At 43.7% G+C, this 21,191-nt stretch overlaps 1 protein-coding gene across 2 annotated transcripts in view; it reads left to right on the forward strand.

Moving 5' to 3' along the window:
- The window catches only part of ripor2 (RHO family interacting cell polarization regulator 2), a 62,443-nt gene that overhangs the window by 7,252 nt on the left and 34,000 nt on the right, over positions 1-21,191 (forward strand). The window contains exon 1 of one of the 2 annotated variants that reach the window (XM_073463597.1): positions 8,416-8,504. The exons of the other annotated variant lie outside the window; for it this stretch is intronic. The gene's annotated coding sequence lies outside the window, so the exon portion shown is untranslated. Of the gene's footprint in view, positions 1-8,415; positions 8,505-21,191 lie in introns of those variants that run through there. 2 annotated transcript variants of the gene reach the window in all.

The raw sequence follows: 21,191 nt of genomic DNA on the forward strand, positions 1-21,191 counted from the left end.
AGCTGTTTGACGAAGAATTAGAAAGTATAAGGAATACTGAAAAGCCACTTTACCTGCATTTCTCACTGTTTTGAGCTACATCTTAGAGAGGTTACAGAGGATTTACAGTTAAGATTTGTTTGGCCCCTTAAAACTGGTAGTTATGTCACAGCTCCTGATGCTACAGTTTACATAGTTGAGTGAATGTGATTGGACGGCACCACAGATGTTGTCTGGAAACCTTATACTTCTGTGTTTACTTATGCAACATTATTTGGTCAAATCACTACTTTAAAACTTGCCTGTAGTGGCCCGTGGCAACAATATCGACAAGCATCTCCATATCCGGTGGGCCAACGCCCTATCGCATTTTTTTGACATTTTGTTAAAGCAGGTAAGACAAAATTCTTGGATCTGTCCCTTTAGCTGGATCCTTACCAAAAGTTAATGGGATCTATTCTGGGCTGAGACTCATCCTACATCCAAGTTTTACATCCAATCTGTTGAGTAGTTTCTGTGTAATCCTGTTGACAAACCAACAAACGGACACAGACAAAAACAACACTTTTACGTAAACTTGGACACCTAATTTTACCCGTTGGACTGCAGACTAAACAAAATGACAGCTACCAGCAGTGGGGTGTCACCGTTGGATAGATTTGATTTGTCAAAGACGCTAACAAAGCAGCACAGTACATAAAACAAGCACAGCAGAACGACAGATAGGTTGGACCATCGCATTTAAAGCGCAAGTAGACGATTCTAGAGAAATCCCAGATAGCAAAATTGTGCGAGACGTGTGCATCTGGCCCACACAACACGTTGAACGATGGCACTTAGGCCGTCCCCAAGTGCCATCGTTCCATGAGGCATGTGGGCCGGATGAGCGTGCCGGGTACAATTTTACTATCTGAGAAGATTGTTGATTGTTGAGTCTCATTCCAGGGTCGTTAATTACTGACGCTGGCAAACCCAATGCATCACTTCTTGATAACCTGTGAGTGAGGCTCAATAATCAACTACCTTTCTCTCAAACTGTTTACTTGAAAATAATCAGAAATAAACAAGTTTGTCTACTTTGGCAGTGCATATCGATCGCCAGTTGTTTACAAGGAAGCGATGTCACCGGGATTTGCTCTACACCCTCAGGCTTGTCTTGTCAAGGCTTGTCAACTTTATAGCACATTAAAGACAGGTACGTAAACATTGCCGGGGAAAGAAGGTAATGACTGTTTCCTGGTAATGAAGAAGGAACTCCCCCCGCAGCAGAGCAGTGGTTCGGCCCTGTAGTGTCGTAGTCCGACCAGGAAATAATTCAATCAATGTTTACTGCTGTCTGTCAACTTGAGCTCAACTTTTTCTGCGACACAAATACAGTAACTTCCTCCTCCGCACGCTGCCAAAGAGGTCACTGCTAGAGGTTGGAGATTGATCTAAAACTAATTTGATCTACTTGCCCTACTATAAGAAATGCACTGACCCACTCCTCTGCAACCTCGTGCACACACGAGCATTGTCCTCCATCCTCAGCAGTCACACACTGACAGTCCACCCACACATACACCTCCGCTGTCTGGCCACAGATGTCGTCTCTGTCCGCAGAGATACAACACACTGACGAACGTGACAGTAGTGTGGTTTGTGCGTCAGTGGTCTTCGCTCTCTGTTGGGAATCGCTCTGACCTGAGGGGACCTACTGTAGCTGGAATATTACCGCTCTGCATCTCCCTCCTCCTGCTTCTGACAGTTGCCTCCACTGACCTACTTTTGCCAAAAGACAACTATTAGCTTCTGCAGCGAGAAAGAAAGAAGAAGGGAAGCTTAAAGAGAAGAAAACATTGTTTGCATTTTGGGACTGAAGGTGAATTAATGCTGCAACATTCAGTAAGCCACATGATGCAAGAGGAGAAATCTTCCTCTCTTCGCAGACGCAAGTGTAAACTCGTCCCACTTGTTCGGTCACAGATGTTGACATGTGGTGTATATCTGCTGCTAACCTTTCCTTTTCAATTCCCATGTGGTCACCATGACAATCTGTGCTGCGGGCAACGCTGGGCGTGCGAGGTTTACACTTAGTGGTTTGGAACCGCTCTCACAATGAGATAATCCTGTTTAAAACATGAAAACGTCACAGACCACCCATGAGTCTTCAGAGAGGGGTAACCTGGTGGACGTTTGGAGACGTTTCTGAGAAGCAAGCTAACAATTTATGGCTGGTGAGTAGACAATTGTAGAGAAAGATAGTTGAATGTTGAGATTCAACAATTGGTTGTTGGTGTTCGGTCTAAATACCCAAAAAATCAATCATGCACCTGCCCACGGCCTGGAAGTGAGACTCAAAAATCAACTATCTTTCTCCAGAATCGCCTACTGTGTCTTTCAGACTTGTGCCCGGTGCCAGAATCACTTTTGTTCAGGACACAAACAGCCAACAGTGAGATGCTTCTAAAAAAAAGTCCAGCTCTTTATTGAAGTGTGGTAAGATTTTTTGGCCACTTCAGAGCAGAGGAAAGAGCTGAAAACACAATATATAATCACATTTATACTTTTTATGGCTGACTTATTAGCAAATTGTTGTTTATTTAGACATCCAGTGGATATGAAGCAGCATAAGCATTCATTTGTGGTTGTCTTTCTGCCCACCTGATTAACGTACATGTGATATTCACTCTCCTTTTTGCTCTGTTTTGGTCCCCACCAACTCCTGAAAAAACTATCTGGCTCTTAGCCTTGACTTTCCTCCCAGGTAGACTACGATGGTTTTATCGAAGCTTTTACAACTGAAACACGGCTGATTAGAGCGACATGTTTTCACTCTCAACGTGAATATGGCAGCTTGGTCAGTGGCCTTCAGCTTCAAAACATCACGCTTTACCTTACCATCCACAGTCAAGTTAGCAGTAATTTGTTATATGGTGCGTGCGGTTAGACTTTCAAAATAAAGCTTGCTGAGGAACAGCTCACTTATTATGACGTTATGACTTTTCACCGGTTATGAATGTGTCCAAACGCTTGCAGTTTGGTTCGGTTTAGGCTCCAAAATTAAGGAAAGATCAAACTTATTGGTTAAAATAGCTACGTCCAGTCTCGTAACTTTTACGTACATTAGCTTACTTGCATAACATAACTTAAAGCTGTTTCCCATAGCAACAAGAATTTAACACGCAGGAAGGGTAACACGCAGACAGTGGAGGGTAAATAAAATGCTGTCTGAAATAGGAACCCAGTGACAGGCTGAAAGCAACAGTCTACATCCGGTGAGGCAGACTATAGGCAGAAACTAATTTAAAAAACATTTAAGAAGGAGGCCTGTGAGGCGCCTCACAGGCCCTCGGGGGAGAGACTCTACCTGCAAAAAGCAACCAGTCATTACAGACTAAAGGGGCAGCAGCATGGAGCCGTGCCACAGGGCAGAATACAGCCTGTAATTTGTTCACCTCTGTAGAGACACATCAATAACATGCAACTTTTTGTACAGAAGTATAGGAGCTGAATTAATAATTATTTAGGAGGCAGTACAGCTGCACACACACATACAGTATCCGTGCTGTGAACAGAAACTTAATTTCAGTTGAAAATGTCAGAATATACTTGGATTCAAGTGAATTTACAGCTACAGAAGTCCAACAATGAGTCAGCCAAAACAGCGATAGTAACCGGAGAAGGAGCAGTTTTAGTGCCACGCACTTTCACTGTGACACACACACACACACACGCTGTCAGCTGTGCCTGTACATCCCTTAGCCTTGACCTTCCTGCCCTCCAGTCATGTGACTCATCCTGGTTTAGTGGTCAGACGTTGTCGGGCAGAGACGAAGAAAAGGTTCAGCGGAAAAGAAAACGAGTGAGAATGGAGGACATAAATGCTTTAACTGAATAACACAGAAGAATTGGAGGTAGAGCGAGCGTCAGAAGGTGTTTCAATGCCGCGTTACATGTGGAGCAGGAGGTCGATGGTGGTGACCGACAGCGGTTGTAGCTCGTACAGATGGAAATGAACTGCTCTGCTGGGAGGTCAGTGGGGGGTTGGTTTCATTCATACCGTGACAGAGTCAATGAAAGGACACACATACTTGGGAACATACTGTTTATAATATTCCTATATCTGAATGTTTATTGAGGATCGTAAATATTCTGCAGTCTTGCTACCAAAATATGTGTTTTTCAGCTCGAAAGAGTATGTTTTTTAAGTACAGCGTAAATCATGGAGGGACTGTTTGAAAGTGAGTGGGAGAGGAAGAGGAAGGAAGGTGTCACAATCAATCATTTAGGAGTGAAGTTGCAGGTTTTGTGCGATGGGACTTAAAAGAATAACTATATAGATTTTCTAACATATGTTGTTTTTATTTGTTATATATTACAGTATAACTATTCAGCCTACTCAGTGAGACAAAAAAGCATTTTTCTCCTTTCATTTCATTGTGATTTTAATCAGATCATTGAGTCATTTCTTTGGACCGAAAACAGTGGAGTACAACAGGAAAGATTAACGTTATGATCTAAAGTTAATAAAAAAAATGCACAGTGTACTTAGTTCATTACACTGTATGTGAGCCAAAGTGAAAATTTCTGCTTCCTGAGAAAATTCTTGAGCGGATTAGAGCCGACGATGCAGATTAACTTGATGCTAAATTACCTGTTGCTGCGATTTTGATTGGCAACAGCTATATGGTAATGTTGTGTATCTGTGAACGTGTGTGTGTGAGTGTGTGTAGTTGAAGGTTCAAGTGTGTATGGTCTTCTCTTTGTGTTAGTGCGTGCTGGTTCTTCAGTATATATAGCTGCTAGTCAGGGGCTGTTGATGACAGCCATAATTACAGGCTGAGCTGTTCAGCAGCTGAGAGTCCAGGAGGAAGAATGAGGGTGTGTGTGTGTGTGTGTGTGTGTGTGTGTGTGTGTGCATGCGTGTTAGCGCTAGCTGAGGGGCTTATGGAAACCCTACAGAGTTAGCTGGATGTGCTCTACCCAGCGTTTCAGAGGATAGAAGAATGCAGAGTAAGAAGAGAAAATGTCTGAGAGTGGTTTTATACAGTATATATCTATATATTGTTTCTTGGCCTGGCGCAGAAACTTCCTGAAATTAATAAAAAAGTGTTAATAAGAGAGATCTCACAAAACTACTGTTATTTGGCTGCATTTGGTTTAGGTTTGGTCTTCATGTACCGCAGCTTTGTGCTCTGAACGTGCATTAATTTGCCTTCCTTTACTTTTTTCTCTCTCCTTCATCCCTCTGCTTCCTGTATTGAGTCTTTTCTTCCTTACACCACTTATATCTGCAAAGGCATGACTGAGTTCCCTGCATCGAGCCCATCACTGCTCAATTAGCGTTATGACGGCTGACTGTATCTCATTGATCCCCAAGTAACGACCCTCCGAGGACAGCTGTCTTGTCGTTTCTTCTTGACTGAGCGTGAAGGTTCATTCTTGACCTTAGAAATTGACATTTAAAAAATAATCTTGAGGTCTCTTTAGTAGCGTTCTCCTAAATCTCACGGTCTACTTCAGTGGATGGAGTTTGGTCGGTTATCATCATGTAACCTCAAGTTGGTTCTTGACTCTTTCCATCCTTCTTCTTGCACTTATTCAGTATCTCACAACAGATACATTCCCAGCGCTCGAGCCATTTACGCCAATTTATATAGCTTTTAAATTCTCTGCCAGCTTTTCTTATTCATTCCTAACCAACAACCCTCGGAGGAATGCCTTCTCATTGCTGCTTTTGTTTTTTGTTTTTTTTTCACGGGGGAAAGTTACCAGGATCCTCCTTTTGGCATTTTGTCAATTAAGATGATTTTTCTCAGAACTGAGAGCACAAAGTTCATTTTCTTGCCAAATTTGTCCTGTAAGAAGTGAAAAATCCCTGAATTTTCCCTTTAGGATTAATGATATCAACGAGTCATTATGAAATCCCTTCCTTCACTAATACCAAACTGATGAATTAAAAGGGACAAGCCATTTTCTGCTCCCTTTGCTCCTCAGAAGGGCAAGCTGAATTGGATTTGTATGGACTCGGCGGAACAGCATATCCACTTATGGAGGGCAATTATGTTGGCAGGAGCACTTCAAGACGAGTCACTCTACTTAATACCGAGCTCTGTCGCAGAAAAGTATTTTCCCCCGGCCCTCAAATAGCAGCACCTGCGTGCTTCACGCTGTCGGTGGCTCTCAAAGTTGGAGGTGTTTGTCTTTTTCACGGTTCCCTTCCTTAATTCAATTTGCTTGTCGCTTGCTGTCCAGGAGGAAAGCAGCCGCTGTAAACCCACTTGAGGTGAATGGATTGGAAAGGCAATTTTTGAAAAAGCCCCCCGTTGTTTAGCTGTGTAATCATAGATAATCACACCATCATTTTCACAACCTGTCAATGCATTTACGAGGACAAATAAAGCTTCTTTCACTGCAGAATGAAGCTGGTTTTTACTGTACCTCTGCAGAAGTTGGATTTAAGATCTAAGTGAACACGAAAGGCCTAAATTTAAACCCATGAGGCTGAAAAGATATCATCTCTCTCCTAAAAATGGCCCCACTGCTGTCCAGAGGACAAGGGCAAAGAGAAATGTTAGAGACAGTTCAGGAGGTGACAGCTGGTTAAATCTGGTGCTCAGACGTGGATTCGCCCTGCAGGCCGGAGTGGTGTGCAAAGAGAGCAGAGAAGTATGCCTGTAGCAAGACAACACAGACTACAGTGTATGTGTGTGCAGGCCTGTTGAGAATACAGAGGTCAACATGTCCTGGCTCAAAATATGGGGAAATGGGAGTTTGAGTTCCCTGAAGTGCAGTTTACATTATATTATAGACAGTTAGTTACACATTAGAGGATTTAAAGCCCCGTAAAGCTCTTTAGGATTTGCTTTCAACACAAATTACAAATATTTACCACAAACATGTCTTTATACAGTTGATTAACATGTAAATGTAAGATAAAACTAAAATAAAATGATATATAATGAAAAGAAAAAGGAATACTCCAAGTTCATGACCCTCACCTCCCACCCTGTGTGCATTATGTTTGTTCCTTGTTGCGACCCCATGTTTCCATCAGATACACTCCACACACAACAGACTGTACATGATTGTGCATATATGATATTTTTTATCGGTCTAATTCTCTGAAAAATAATCAAATAACCAACTAGAATGACACTCAGTGGAGTGCATACCTCCAGCAAGGCCCACCAGCCACCAACATGACTGTTTTTTCATCAATATCCATGTGTTATTCCCTGAGAAATTAACAAAAATGCCAACAACAAAAAACATCCTATCTTGCAATGTTCAAGAAAGTGAGAAAAAAAATCCTGGGTCTGTCCATTTATCTGGATCCATACCAAAAGTTAATGGGGTCTTTACAGGGCTGAGACCCATCCTCCACCCAAGTTTTGTGGAAATCCGTTCAGTAGTTTTTGTGCAATCTTGTTTACAAACCAACCAACTAACAACTAATTTTGCTATAGAGCCAATCAGAATGTTTCCCAACAGTTCCCTTTAATTCAATCAAGCCTAATCCTATATCAAATAAAACATTTTTAAATCCAAACATCTGGATTATTATTATTTGGACCCACATCAAATTGTACTCACTCATAGCAGCCACATTTAATCAAGATCCACGCATTATTCCCTGTTAATTAATGAAAATGTTGACCCCTCGCGATGTTAAAAAAGGTGAGAAAAAATTCTTGGATCCATCCCTTTATCTGGATCAGCACCAAAAGTAAATGGGGTCTATTTTGGGCTGAGACCCATCCTCCATCCTAGTTTCGTGGAAATCCGTTCAGTAGTTTTTGTGTAATCCTGCTGACAAACCAACCAAATGGACACGGGAGGCTCCTTGTCTTAGTATCTTTAAAAACTTAGCTGCAGCCCTGTTTGTGAGGTCCTGTGTGTTTGTTTCTGCTCGTCACAGACACAGAAAGAGTGAGAGAGAAAGAACATCCGTAGATGGGCTGATTTAAGTCTATCATCTAAAATTGATACCATAAAACACATACCAATAAAGCTCATTCAAAGAGACAGACAGACAGACAGACAAAGAGAGAGAGAAAGGCCATACGCCAAGTTTGATTCATGCTTCCAATGCGCGCGCACCTATACCCACACGCACGTAAATCCTCACACAAACACACACACACGCGCACACACACAATGGGGGCACAAAAAAGACAGGCCCCGCCCTCCCTGTGACATCCCCCGCTTGTGATTGGCTCGCCGTTGTTCAGGAGGAGCGCTGCAAACACAAACTGGAATGTGTGCGAGGGGGCTCAGTGTTTGCTGTGGACGGCCGCTGCGTGGATCCTCACCAGGGAACAAACGACGAACATCCTTCGCTCCTCCGGGCGGCTGGTTCACTCTCATGGGACTGATTCACTCCTCCTTTTTAATCTAACGTCGCCACCAGCTGGGAGCGCTCTGCGTAAAAAGCGAAAACGCACTTTTTTTCTTCTTCTGGCATTTACGCATGGATGGAGAGGCGCAGGTAGACGGGCAGAGACGCCACTGAGGAGCCGCTGTTGTGAAGTTTTGCTGAGGTACGTTGAAGCATCGGACGGTGCAACTTCATGATATATGATGGCTGTGTGAGGTGCGCTCATTCAGAAAACGACTCCTTTCTCCGGATTGTGTGGGGGGAAAGCTTCATGCTCTCCGGGGCAGTAGGTTAGTGGATCACAGCGAGGCGTGAACTGAGCTCACCAAGGATGCGACTCATTGTTGGATAAATACGCATAAACCATCATTATTCTTATGTGAAAGTGGAGCCTTCTTGACACGGATCTCTGAGTAGTGCACAGGATTGTAAGTTGCATGAAATTCTGTTTTGTTTTGGGGACATTTTTATAAAAATGTAGGTGAAAAAATGTGTTAATGCTCCATGTTTGTCGTATATTATTCAAGAAACTGAACTGAAAAGTGGCAGAACTGTGACTCATAGAGATCAGATCTAAATGTGCGTTTCTGGCGTCAGTTTTGACAGATGATGTGTTGTGAGTAATGTCTGGCCTTGAGGAGGCTTTGTGTTTTCCTGGAGACACGTGATTAAAGCTTAAACTGGGAGATGTGTTATTGTGAAGCTGTCACTGTGTTTATGCATGTGGGTGAGTGCTGTCCTGATGAGACAGGGTGCAAGAGGACACGCAGTTGAGATGTAAAACGTGAGAGAATCAGGTCAGTGATTTTAGAAATGCCCCTCCAGGTTTGTTGAGGCTCGAGGTCAAAGGGCATCGGTCTTTTGTCATCTGTTGCACGCTGATACCACCCACAGTGGATCTTCCAGCTGAGCGAGAGCAGATAAACATGGCAGGAGTACAGAAGAATAACTGCATGTGAAGTGAGCTGCCTCGACTGTTCTGTCAGGAGATATCTCCAGTTGTGGGCAGCTTTCTACCTGCCAGATGGTCTGCAAATCACTTTTTTCCCCTGCTTTCTGGGCTTTAAAACCAGCCTGCCTACCTAGAGAAATGTGTCAATGCCTTGATATTTTTTTAAAATCCCTTCCTTTTAACAACCTGCCAGCTGAGCTGACGTTATCTTTTCAGCTGCATGTCCTCCAAGTTGATCAAAAGCAACAATTTGTCAAGCCTATCCCCCCAAGTCCTCAGTCCTCAGCCAGCTCCAACACTCGTGGAGATAAAAAACAAAACAACAGGAAAATTTTCAGCACAAATAACCATGCAGCTTGCCGCGACGCATTCCCCCTCAGCTGCTCATGCTGTTTCTGAAAAAAAAAAAAAGAGGCACTTTTTCAGGGCTAAATGCTCTTTCAGTGCAGCGCCAAGCTGACTTTGATATGGTTAAGTGGAAGTGCTTTGCTTCCCTGCCAGCATGTTCGGGCCATGGTTAAGCTGTTTGAAGGGGGCTGGAGACGAGGGGGTAGCGTGTTTGTGCCAAGCCGAGACGAGGCTGCAGGGATGCAGGACCAACGTCTGTTCCCAGACTCTCACACACAAACTCTCCCTCACCTTCCCTCTACTTTACGCCAGCCGGCTTTTCATTCCCTGCATCTGCTCCCTCGGTCGCAGCCTCCTTTCTTCTCCCTCTTTCTCTCCTCCGTCGTTCACTTTCTCGGTCTCAAGCACACAAACACACACACACACACACACACACACACACACACACACACACATGCACTCATTTCCTCCTCTTTCTCTCCGAAGCCTCATTAAAGGAATTATGACTGTGTGGTTTGGAGGGAATTCAGACACTCTGTCGTTTTGTTGGGTTTTCCCCAAACTACTAAAACACAACACTGCGATGGTGACTGAATTGAGTTGAATTTCAGTATCACCTGAATGAGCAACTTTCGAGTAATTGTCCAGAAAATGTCAGAAAACGGTGCTGTCACAGTTTTCCAGACTCCAAGGTGACATCTTCAAATGTTTGCTTTTGGTCATCATCTGACATTTTCTGTGGTGCCACCAGAAGGTCACATTTTTTCACTTATTCAGCGAAATATCTCAACAAGTGCTGAATGAATTGATATGTAGTTTTACACAGATATTCATGGTTTCCAGATGATGAATCTTATGACTAGGATGAACCTCTAATGTGTTCGTTAGCATCACCGTGAGTGTGACATTTCCGTGTTTGATCTCCAGATCTGTCAACAATTTTGTCCAGACTTTCATGGTCCCCAGAGGATGATTTGTAATAACTTTGATCATCTGACTTTTAATCAAGCACCATCATCATCTCTTAACTTGTATGTTAACATTATCCACCTCGTTTCTAGCCACCGTGATACCGTGCATGAACGGGGTGCTAATCCTCATTCTTAGTTAGCGGCTTCACTGGAAGCTACTTACACTATTATTACTGCTTAGCTAATGCTTCGAGCCTTGAAACTGCTGCCGCTGCTAGCTCCGACGAGCAGGAAGCGTCACCCATAATCGTTTCCCCGGGAAGCTTGTGGATACTTTCTTACATGCTAGCAAAGTCTTTATGGGCATGTTAGCACACTGAAGCATCTCACTCAAAGCATGGCCTACAGACTTTTAGTGTTGTTGTTGATTTATACTGCTCAACAATACCTTTAAGTCCAACACCTAAAGATTTCTAAAGTAACAACTGACAACTTTCACCCGTATATCATTGCCAAGTGGCATATTTGTTGGCGCTGCTGTCACAGAAAACAATTGGATCGCTTTCCGTTTACCTCACAGTAATGTGATCATTTCGTCTATCACCGAGTCATGAAGGCAGATAGAAACGGTGCCAGTCAGACTGGATTGTCAGTTAAACCATTAAGCAATTATCCCGACTCTTTTTCTGTCAACAAATCAATGAATCGACTTATTGTTCCCGCTCCAGACTAACCTCGTTGGCTGTCTCACAATAGAAGCAGATAATGAAGGCTATCTAAATATTAAACCACAAGCAGGAGGAGAAATATGACCTGGAAGAGCATTGTCCAAGCGGACACGATAAGAACTTTTAGTGTTTTAAAGTCTATCGACGTCTCGCTCTCACAGCACTTGACCTTTCCTTTAAAAAAAAAACACCCACTTGCACTTCTTGGGAATGTTGCCTGCCTGTGTGTGAGTGTGTGGGTGGCTGTGTACATGTGTTGCATGCACATGCATATGTCCTCCCATCTGTGAGCCTATGTGTGGTTTTTTTTGGGGGGGAAAACCGTTGGCCTTGCATTCTTACAGGAGGAGCGCCTCCTTAAAGTTTTCACAGCTGATAGTTATTTCATAAGGCGTGGAGGCTGCAGAAAGTTAAAGTGCTCCGATGGGACGAGGGGGAGAAATGATTTCACTTGGTTGTTTCGCTGCTCTGGATGCACTGAGAAAGTTAAATGATAAAGACTATTTAAATAGTGGAGCACAATCTCCTGCTGAGTCTGCATGATCCAGACTTCCAAGTTTAACTCGACCCCGACTCCGCGTCTGAGAGGCCGCTTTGATACGACCCATAGAGGTCGATTTTTGTTCTGGTTCTTTGATGAAACTTTAATGTTCCCTGTGGGGAAAGTGGGTCATTCTGTTCACAGATACAGAAGTTGTTTCGATGTGTCTGTCACAGTGCATACAACAGAAACAGAGCTATTTCTCCCAACTTCTCACACCTCTCATGCTTGGAGCAGGTCTGTTTGTGCTGAGTGATTCATCACAGTGACAAACCTCCATTTAGACTGCTTTAGTGACACCGGAGTCTGATAAAGAGGTTGTCCCGTCTGCTCTGAGTCAGAGGTTATCTGGTCTCAAGATGATGGTCTGGCTTTGCTCGCCTGTCCCGACATGTCGTACCCTACAATCACAGCTTCGTCAGAGGGGGTGGGAGGTATTTTACGGGTGTTGGGAATTTCTGGTGTCAAAAAGGTGGGCTGTGGCTGTTACACTGGGATTAAGTGGTATGTGGAGGGAGGGGCAGAGGCAGGGAGTGGAGGGACAGTGGAGAAGACTAACTGGAAGGAATGAGGAGTGGAGGTGGAAGGTGGTGTCTCTGGAGAGGGGAGGCGAGACGAGAACAGAGGAAGAGATGAGATGGAAGACATTAAGGACTTCAAAGCGTCTATGATCTATATTTTTTAAAGAATACATCAAACGACGATGTGACAGCGTGAAAGGGGTCGCTCGTAGTTGTGAACCTACAGAGAATTATCACCCAAACCTTTCTTCTCAAATGTAACCGCCGTCCATAGCAATCACAAAGAGCAGCACAAAAGTGTTGGAAGAGTTGTGTTTGGATGGTGATGGGAAAGGGGAGACGTATACAGACGTATAAGGAATTTAATTTACTTATTCAAGTTTATATCAAGGTTGATGTCCGTCTCATGGGGCACACCAGAAGGGGCGGGACTTGTTCATTCTATACCTGCTAAACATCAGCATGTTAGCATTGTCATTGTTGGCATGTTACCATGCCGACCGCAGCATTCAGCTCAGTAGCCAACAGCCTCACAGAGCTGCTAACGTGGCTGTAAACTCATCTTGTTTTAAGATCGGTTGAAAGATGGTACAGTCCGCAGTCTGCTGGGTCGTCCTCACAGCCGCTCTGCTGCTCATTGCACCGGCATATCAGTGAGCGTAGCTACATTAGCATTAGCCTATGGGGTAGTTTGCGAGGGCTAAGCTGCCCTGGGTGACATGTGAGCATTACCACAACCCGTGGCTCAGACAATTGCTGTAAGGAGAGTGAGTAAGAGGACGTACAGGTCGCTGGAGAGTTGCATGTGTGTCATGTGAAAGTCAGCACATGCACACACAAACGCATGTCTGTGCAAAGTGTGTGTGTTTTGTGTGAGTTTTTCATCTCCTGACCGCATGAGTAAGAGTCAGCGATGTATGACGAATGATAACCAGAACGATTATGTGCTGCTAATGGACTAATGAGTGCCCGGCTTTAAGTGTGTGTGTGAGTGTGTGGGGAGGGCATCCATGGACATGAATGGATGCTGTCCGACCCTTGGGTTTACCATCTTTTTATTTTTTTCATCACTTTCCCTCCCTCCCTTCCTCCATCCTCCTCCATTTCTTCCTCCAGTCCCTTCCCATCTGTCCATCCCCCATCCTCTACTTTCCTCCTGGATACAGGCAGAGAATTTATTGTGGTGGGGGGGGATTTGAACCCGTCCTCACCCCTCCCCTGTTGTCTCCGAGCAGATCAGAGAGGCATTCTTGGTGTGTGTGTGTGTGTGTGTGTGTGTGTGTGTGTGTGTGTGTGTGTGTGTGTGTGTGTGTGGAGGTGTTCCCCATTAATCCTCTCCACCAACTGTGTGACCATGCTATGACGGGACACACATGCTCTACACTAGACGTCATGTGCGACACATGATATTTGACATACTGGCACACACACACACACACACACACACACACACACACACACACACACACACTAGCCGTAGCAGCGTTATGATTGCCATAAGCGTTTTAGGGTCCTAAGCTGATAATCTGTCTGTTTTGGTATTTGGTGCGCTCCCTCTGCAGCGTCCAACAGCTGGAGGAGACACTATTGGTTCAGGTCTGTGTGTCACGATGTCTTTATGTCTGTCTCTGCCTTTGTTTTCCAGCATGAGATCAACAAGAGACACAGTTTTGGTGCGTGACACATCCAGTAGCAGCAGGCGTGACAGTTTTCTTCATAGATATTCGTAATAAGTTCTACACATGCTGTCAAAGTTGTGATGGATCTCTCCGCAACAATCACTGCTGCACTTTTCTTCCCAGCCTCCGCCGTCTCTGCCTGTTTGGTTGTTATCTCTGTTGCCTCTCGCTGTTCTTCCTCGCTGTTTGTGCAGATGTTGTTTTTTGACTTTTCATCTTGCGCAGAATACAGAGCGTTGAATTTCAGCGCTGTGACTCACATAGTCCCAGACACCTTTGTGTCATTTTGAGAGGAGACTATTTGCACCTTTTGTGCTTGGTTTTTTTCTGCTACAAACTCGAGTATTTGGAGGCACTGGGAAGTGGCTGTTCCCATTACCTAGCCGCCTGGGGGTGGCTGTGACACACAGCCCTGTGATTACAGATGAACTGAGGAAGAGGAGGGGAGGCGGGGGTGGCGACACTGCTTCATCCTGTGGCTTTTTGAACTGTGCTTCTCCTCCTGCAACGAGATGTGTCCTCAAAGATGTGACGATTATGTTTTAGGTAACATCATAACTGAGGATGTCGCAATTGTTCAAATCCACGATTCAATTCGATTTATTCTATTTTTTTCAGCACTGACGGTTATGTCAGTTATAATTATAATTATAATGATTAGTTGCAGCCCTAGATGTGGTAATGCAGGATGGCCTGGGAGCACTAAAAGTCGCTGGAAGCGGCTGAAAGATTGAATTTTTTATGCCCTTTTTTACCCGTGTTGTAAAGGAAAAGGTCAACCCAGATTAAAATTCAGTTGTACATTAAAACGGCATTTAGAGCTTGGCCGCTTTCTCCTCGACCTCTCAGTTACCTCTGTTAGCACTGAATAAATCCTCCTGTAGATATGAGGTGTATTATTTGTTTGGCTATCAGAGACATGGATTACGATGCACACGATTCATCTGAGCCCTAATTATACTGTCAATTATGAGTTAATCGTTCTGTGTGAATATCATGATCTCACACTTTAAGTGATGCCGCTGCACGTCCCTTGTAATCACTTACGCTTAATGGCCGTCACCTACATACACATAAAGAAATAAATAACGTTCAATGCGTGGACAACAGGCTCTCAGGTTAAAACACAAGGCGACAACAGGCCGGGAACATTGTGTTTGTTTTTAAGTGGCTCTTGACCCTTTTCACCTGTCCTCCTCTCTCTCACTCTCGTCTTCCCTTCCTGTCTTTATATTAAACTGCAGATAAAAGCAGACGTAAAAACGACAGTAATCCATACAGGAGAGCACAGCAGTGCCAGATGTGTGCTCCTAGTGTATGTGAACAGCTGTGTAGGGAGAGCAGGCAGGTGAATGAGTTCACATGATGATCAGTTTTAAACGGCACAATGATCGCCAGTGTCTGAATTATCCCTGTTTCTGTCGTTGTCATGTCTGTTCTTGCTGTTTCATCTTCTTACTTATTGCTTGAGTTTTCCTGTAGCAGCTACGCTCACATCAGTGTTCAGATTTTAAATATAAAGAATGTTAAATTTCCAGTTTGTTGCTTCCCAAGTGGGCCTGCGAGCTGAGCTTCAAAATTCACTTCATATCTCCTCAGTGCCTCGCTCCCCTGCTGAGTCTTTACCCCAAACAGTGTGATAATCTCCTCTGTTAGTTGAAATATTTAGCTGTGCAGCCACAGTTTAGGGAGAGGGGGGAACAGTCGTCCCTTCTGGTGTGTTTCTCAACCGGGGAGAGCTTCTTTCAGGAACATGTGGACGCGCATTTTTCTGTCGTTTTCCTCTCCTGCTGCAGCCTTTTTTCTCCTGTCGTGTGTTTCTTTTTTGTTCAGCCGCTCAATAAATTGTTATTCTCCTGTTAACATTATGGTAATGGTTTAGTCAAGGCTGCAGGAGGAATGAGTGGGGCAGAAATCCACCGTGACTTCTGTTTGTAAATGACACCCACAGTGTTTAATTCATTGTTGGTGAGGGAGTGTGTGGATTTAAGGCATATTCTCTCAAAGACATGGAGCACGTGGGCCATGGATGGAGGCCAAAGTGTGTTTATTTGGCTGCCATCATAGAACAATTGTATACTTGTAGCACAAATAGCTGTTTCCTCAATTCAAAGATTGTCATTAGTGCAGTTTTTCATACATTGTTTTGCCCTTTAAACCTTTTAAACCTCATATGTTATCATCGTCGTTACACAGCCGAGTGGCGAACCTCAAAGTCCTGCCGCCTTCCAGTTATGAGTTGTGACAATAGCTGGCTGCTTTCCCATGGTCGGCTACATCACACATAGCTGTGCAACCCACTGAGCTTGTATTATCACAGTAGCAGCTATCAGTGAAAAGAATGTTTTCTTTTGCTGCTAAAAATAACAAATGGAGCTGAAATAACCGGTGAAACCCTGTTTGAATGGTTTCTGCATTCCAGCGCCGCGGCATAGGTGGTCGCATTCAGTCCGAGCCGCACGTAATGGAGAAATCAAAGTAGTGGGGAAACTGGTTCTCATGCTGGCACAGATGCAAAGGGGGATATTCATATGTCAGCCAGATATGTATCAGAGCAATATGCATGGCACATGGTGGAGAGAGAGAGTGGGGGTGGGGATCAGAGGACAGTCTTTCAGGAAGTAAAAGTTGATTCATCAGCGTCTACACACATTTATACGACCTCACAGTACTCCTGTTTATGGTGATGAAGGTTCTTAGTCATCCAGGTCATGGTAAGAATTACCATGACCTGGATGACTGAGAACCTTCATCAACATGTTGCTTACCATTTTGGGAGGAATGCCCTTCAACTGGTACGGGAGAATGAAAGAACATCCAGGAAGTTGGCTGATAACAGGAACCACCTGCGCTTCAACTTGAGATGCAGGCAACACAGAGCTTACGCCTGGGTTCCAGCGTGAAAGGACACAGGGCCACAAGGATCCTTCAGAGGGCCTGAAACCAGTTACTCAATGAAAGAGTGCGACAGATTAATTTCACCATCGATACTCTTGTTTATCCATGTTTATTATAATACTCATCCAACTACCTGGCTCCTATTTGCCCCTCCGGTCTTTAGAGTCTTCCCTCCGTCATTCCCCCACCAGAGATATTGTCTTTTTTTTACTCTGCGTATTGTCAAAATCTGATGCCTACATTACCCACAGTGCAACTCAACTACTGACCACTGGAGACTTGGGTGCATTATTCTAGTTGCGTTTTAGTTGCTAGCCCCAAGCAGAAACGAGGTCGAGTGAGCGTATTTCATTCTAACACCTCCAGATTTGTTTCATTTTTATACTTGATCTTCCTTAGAGTTCACACAGCTTCCCTCTGGGCCGTAACAGGCTTTAAACAACTTTTTTCATTTATGCAACAGCGCTTCCTAACACCTGCAAACAGAATTTGATGTATCTAACCAGTGGAGCTCTCCTTTAAGTGTCTCTTCAAGTGTAAACTGACCTTCACAAAAATGAAAGTTTGTCTGTGAGACTTTCAGTAAGTTCGGCCGGCTCCACCTCCAGACCTTGATGGTCACAGAAGCACAGGAGAAAAAGGCTTTTTGAGGAAGTGGGACCCACATCTCCTTGAGGCCCCTGCAGCCAATAATGCAGCGTTTAAAAGCCGGCTGCTGTGTTACACTGTCAGAAATCTGTTCGACTGGTCTAGATAGGAACAAACTATTCTTCAAAGTACAAACTGTAATCTGAGTATCAGTGCTCATGACTGACAGGCTGTGGTTAATATGTTTTTATTGCTCTATTGTTTGTTTATAATCCCTGCAAAGCGGCACTGATACTGAGTGGATCATCCTGCTGACTAGTGGCTGTGCAGCAGTATCATAATGTTGTCATGGCGCTTCTTCACTTGGCTGCAGCCTTTAATGACTTTGTTGACAGCATGTGGACACTCAGCAAGAGACACGTCACGTGCTTTTAACTTAAGCTCCAGTCTCTCTTCTGCCGCTGCTGCTGCTTTCTCCTGCACTGTCTAATAATGTATTAAATGTCATAAAAATAATCTTCGAGTCCATTAATCTGGATTGTGCTTTTACCGCCGTGGCTTACAGTTCTCACAAGTGATTACACGCTGCTCTCCGCTGCTGAAATGTCAGCAGCAGCTGCCTGAGTGAAACTTCAGTCCAGACACGCCTCAGTTAATCTGGTCATCTGTACGTTCAAATTCCACTCCATATCCTGGCCTTAATTTCTCAGTCGTGCGCTCCCTCACAGGGACACTGATGACCTATAATTTGAATTAGAGTGGCTATAATCACAACATAACGATATGTGGGGAGATTTACTTACACACTGGGTTGTAAAGAGCATGTAGATGCCTTCGAACATGAGGTGGAGAGAAATGAGCTCTGGTTCTTGTTAAATATGGAGGCTCAAAAGAGGAATATTTAGAATACTAATTGCTTGTACTGAATGAGGTGACACATAAATGAAACAGGATTGGATCAGCCCAATACAGCCCTCTAATCTGAGACTTCAGTGTCAGATTTCATGTTTGCGTTTTTGAATTTCTTGGCAACATCTCTGACCTGTCTCGACTTCCATGTGATGGAGCTGGCACTGGCCTCGTTTCACATCCACACACACAAACGCACACAGCACAGTCTGTTCAATTCCCACACTTTGGCACTCACACAACAGTCACGTCCCCTCTGCAAACACATCAGATGACTGGTGTAACCATCAGCTGATTCTGGTTAATATTACGTATAGTCTGGAGCGTCTAAACCAGTTTAATGTTGACCTACAAAATCTTTGCTTGTTTTTCAGTAAATCATTGGCCACGGGAGGACGTCCGAGATCAGATGAATCTTATTTGGGTCACAATTTCAGGAAGCATGATTATTTCTGGTCAGAAAATCTCCTGATACACAAGGTTGAAGCATAGATGAACAAAAAAATGATTCTTTTAAACAGCGATTTGAGGAAATGGGCTTATTTTCTTTCTGGCCAAGAGTTTGGTACAGTAAATATGAAACTAATGCTAGCAGACAGTTAGCTTAGCTTAGTTTAGTGCTGGGCACAAGTGGGGGGTTAAACATGAGACAATAACATGTTAATTATTGAGCTTTGGAGCTGCTGATAGGCAAACATTTTTACCTTTTTGAAAGAGCCAAATAAGCTGTTTTGCTCTGTCTCCAGTTAATATGCTAACTAAGCTAACCTGCAGCTGGCGGTAGCTTAATTAGCATACAGACATGAGAGTGGTATCTCAACCAAGTTTTGGCAAATATATTAAAGCTTTTCCCTTTTCCCATTTTCAAATTCAAACTCAAAACAAATAGGGGGCAGTATGTCGCTGGAGTAACTGCTAACAGCTGCTAACTGTAGCTGTCGTTAGCTAGTTAGCTCAGTTAGCTGTGCAGCTAGCAGTCCGGACTGGGAGTTCAAGGAACAGGGGGAGTGTTGGTGTTTACACGGCTAGTACTGGAGCCTTAGACTGGGACGGGTTAGAGCTAACTTTGCAACACGTAGCCTGAACGCCATATTGTCATATTCTGTTGATAATTTAAGTTAATTTTTAAATGTTTTCAACTAAATTTCTTTGGTATTTGAACCTTTAACACATGTCTTGATAAATCGTCACATCTTTAAATGTAGCAGTGTGAGATTTTTGTTATTATTTCTTACTTTTCATTTTGTGTGGGGTCCCACAAGCTGACTTGTGAAATGTGTCATCACTTACTTTGTCTTTGCCGTGTGTCTTTGTTGTTTTAGTCAAACATTTGTGTTCCTTCAGGCATTTTCCACACACTGTGACTAATATAAAGAGGCATTGTTCACATCTGTAGAGATGACTTTTGACGAAGCTATTGATTCGTTTTGTATACCGTGCATACCTGCATCGAACAGGTCGTGTTGAAACTTCTGTACTGCCCATTGTGTCTATTGTGTGCTGTGTCTCTGTGTGATGGGACCGCTGGAGCCGGTGACTCTTCAGTGAGAGCGTAAGCATGTCCTCCCACAGGTGACGGAGTAGAGGTGACTACATCCATAACAGGGTCTCTATTCTCAGCTTCAAAGCTTTCGGGGAATTCCCGACTGTCAGCGTCACTGTCAGGTCTAGTTATTTACAACATCTTCCCGTGTGTGTGTGGACATGTTGGGGAGTTATGAATGCTGGTAACCAGAGGAAGATTAGTTTACACTTGAAGTCAAGCGAGTGTGTTTGTTCTCTGGATTTAATTTCACTTCTTCACACTTATAAACTAGACTCTAACCACTATATTGGTTGGTTGATTTCATTGTGCGATATTGGCTTATCAGAGATAGATTAGTATCAGCGTATCTTTTTAAAAGAATATAATGCAAAAAAAAGATAGTCATTTCTAATTATTAGATTCCCAGTGAAGTTTATTGTTTCTGGAGTCATTTTAGACAATAATATTTGACAGCTTGTTTTTGCTGCCTCTATATAGGGGCAGCAAAAACAAGCTGTCACAATAGCATTAGACATGCTATTACCTTTTAACTTGATATGGCTAACACATTGGCAAACTGTCGGCTTGTTATACATCCAGCAGATGCAGAGCAGTATTAGCATTCATCCTTGTGTCCATCTGATCCATCTCTACCAACTATGGTAAAACAGTAAAGTTGCCTGAAAACCAAAACACAGAGCTGAAAGGTGCTTAAAAAGCTCCACAGAGATTTGGTGATACGGCGACACCTTCGATATGTACACAGACATTTAATCCACTGTGATAATAGCTAGATATCTCACAATATGTACATGGACATCTTTTACCAGCAGTGAGCCTTCACAGAGAACTGAGCTAACTGTTCTGTGAACCGTCCTTATTATAAAAAATGTCCCATCACCACCTCATGAGGTGATATTGGCATATTTCTCCTCAGCACTGTCAACCCGAAAACTACTTCCTCCCTTTCCCTCTTCTTCTCTTGCCCCTTTAGCACCTCTGAGAAGCCTTTCAGTGAAGATGAATGAGCACTCCTTCCTCAGGAGAAGCTTTTCCTTAGCACTGAGGATAATGAGGCTCTCTTCCTGGAGTCATTTTGCCTTGTAAAAGTAGCTATAAATGGCCAAACCCTGAATTCAGAAGAAGCAATATCATGATCTTCTCTGCTGTACAGTTCTGTAGAAACACATTTGCATATGCACCGCTCTGGTGTCATCCTTCGTAAACATAACTGTGCTTGTGATTACTTG

The sequence above is a fragment of the Pagrus major genome, chromosome 3 (assembly GCF_040436345.1).
Source record: "Pagrus major chromosome 3, Pma_NU_1.0".
Lineage (NCBI taxonomy): Eukaryota > Metazoa > Chordata > Actinopteri > Spariformes > Sparidae > Pagrus > Pagrus major.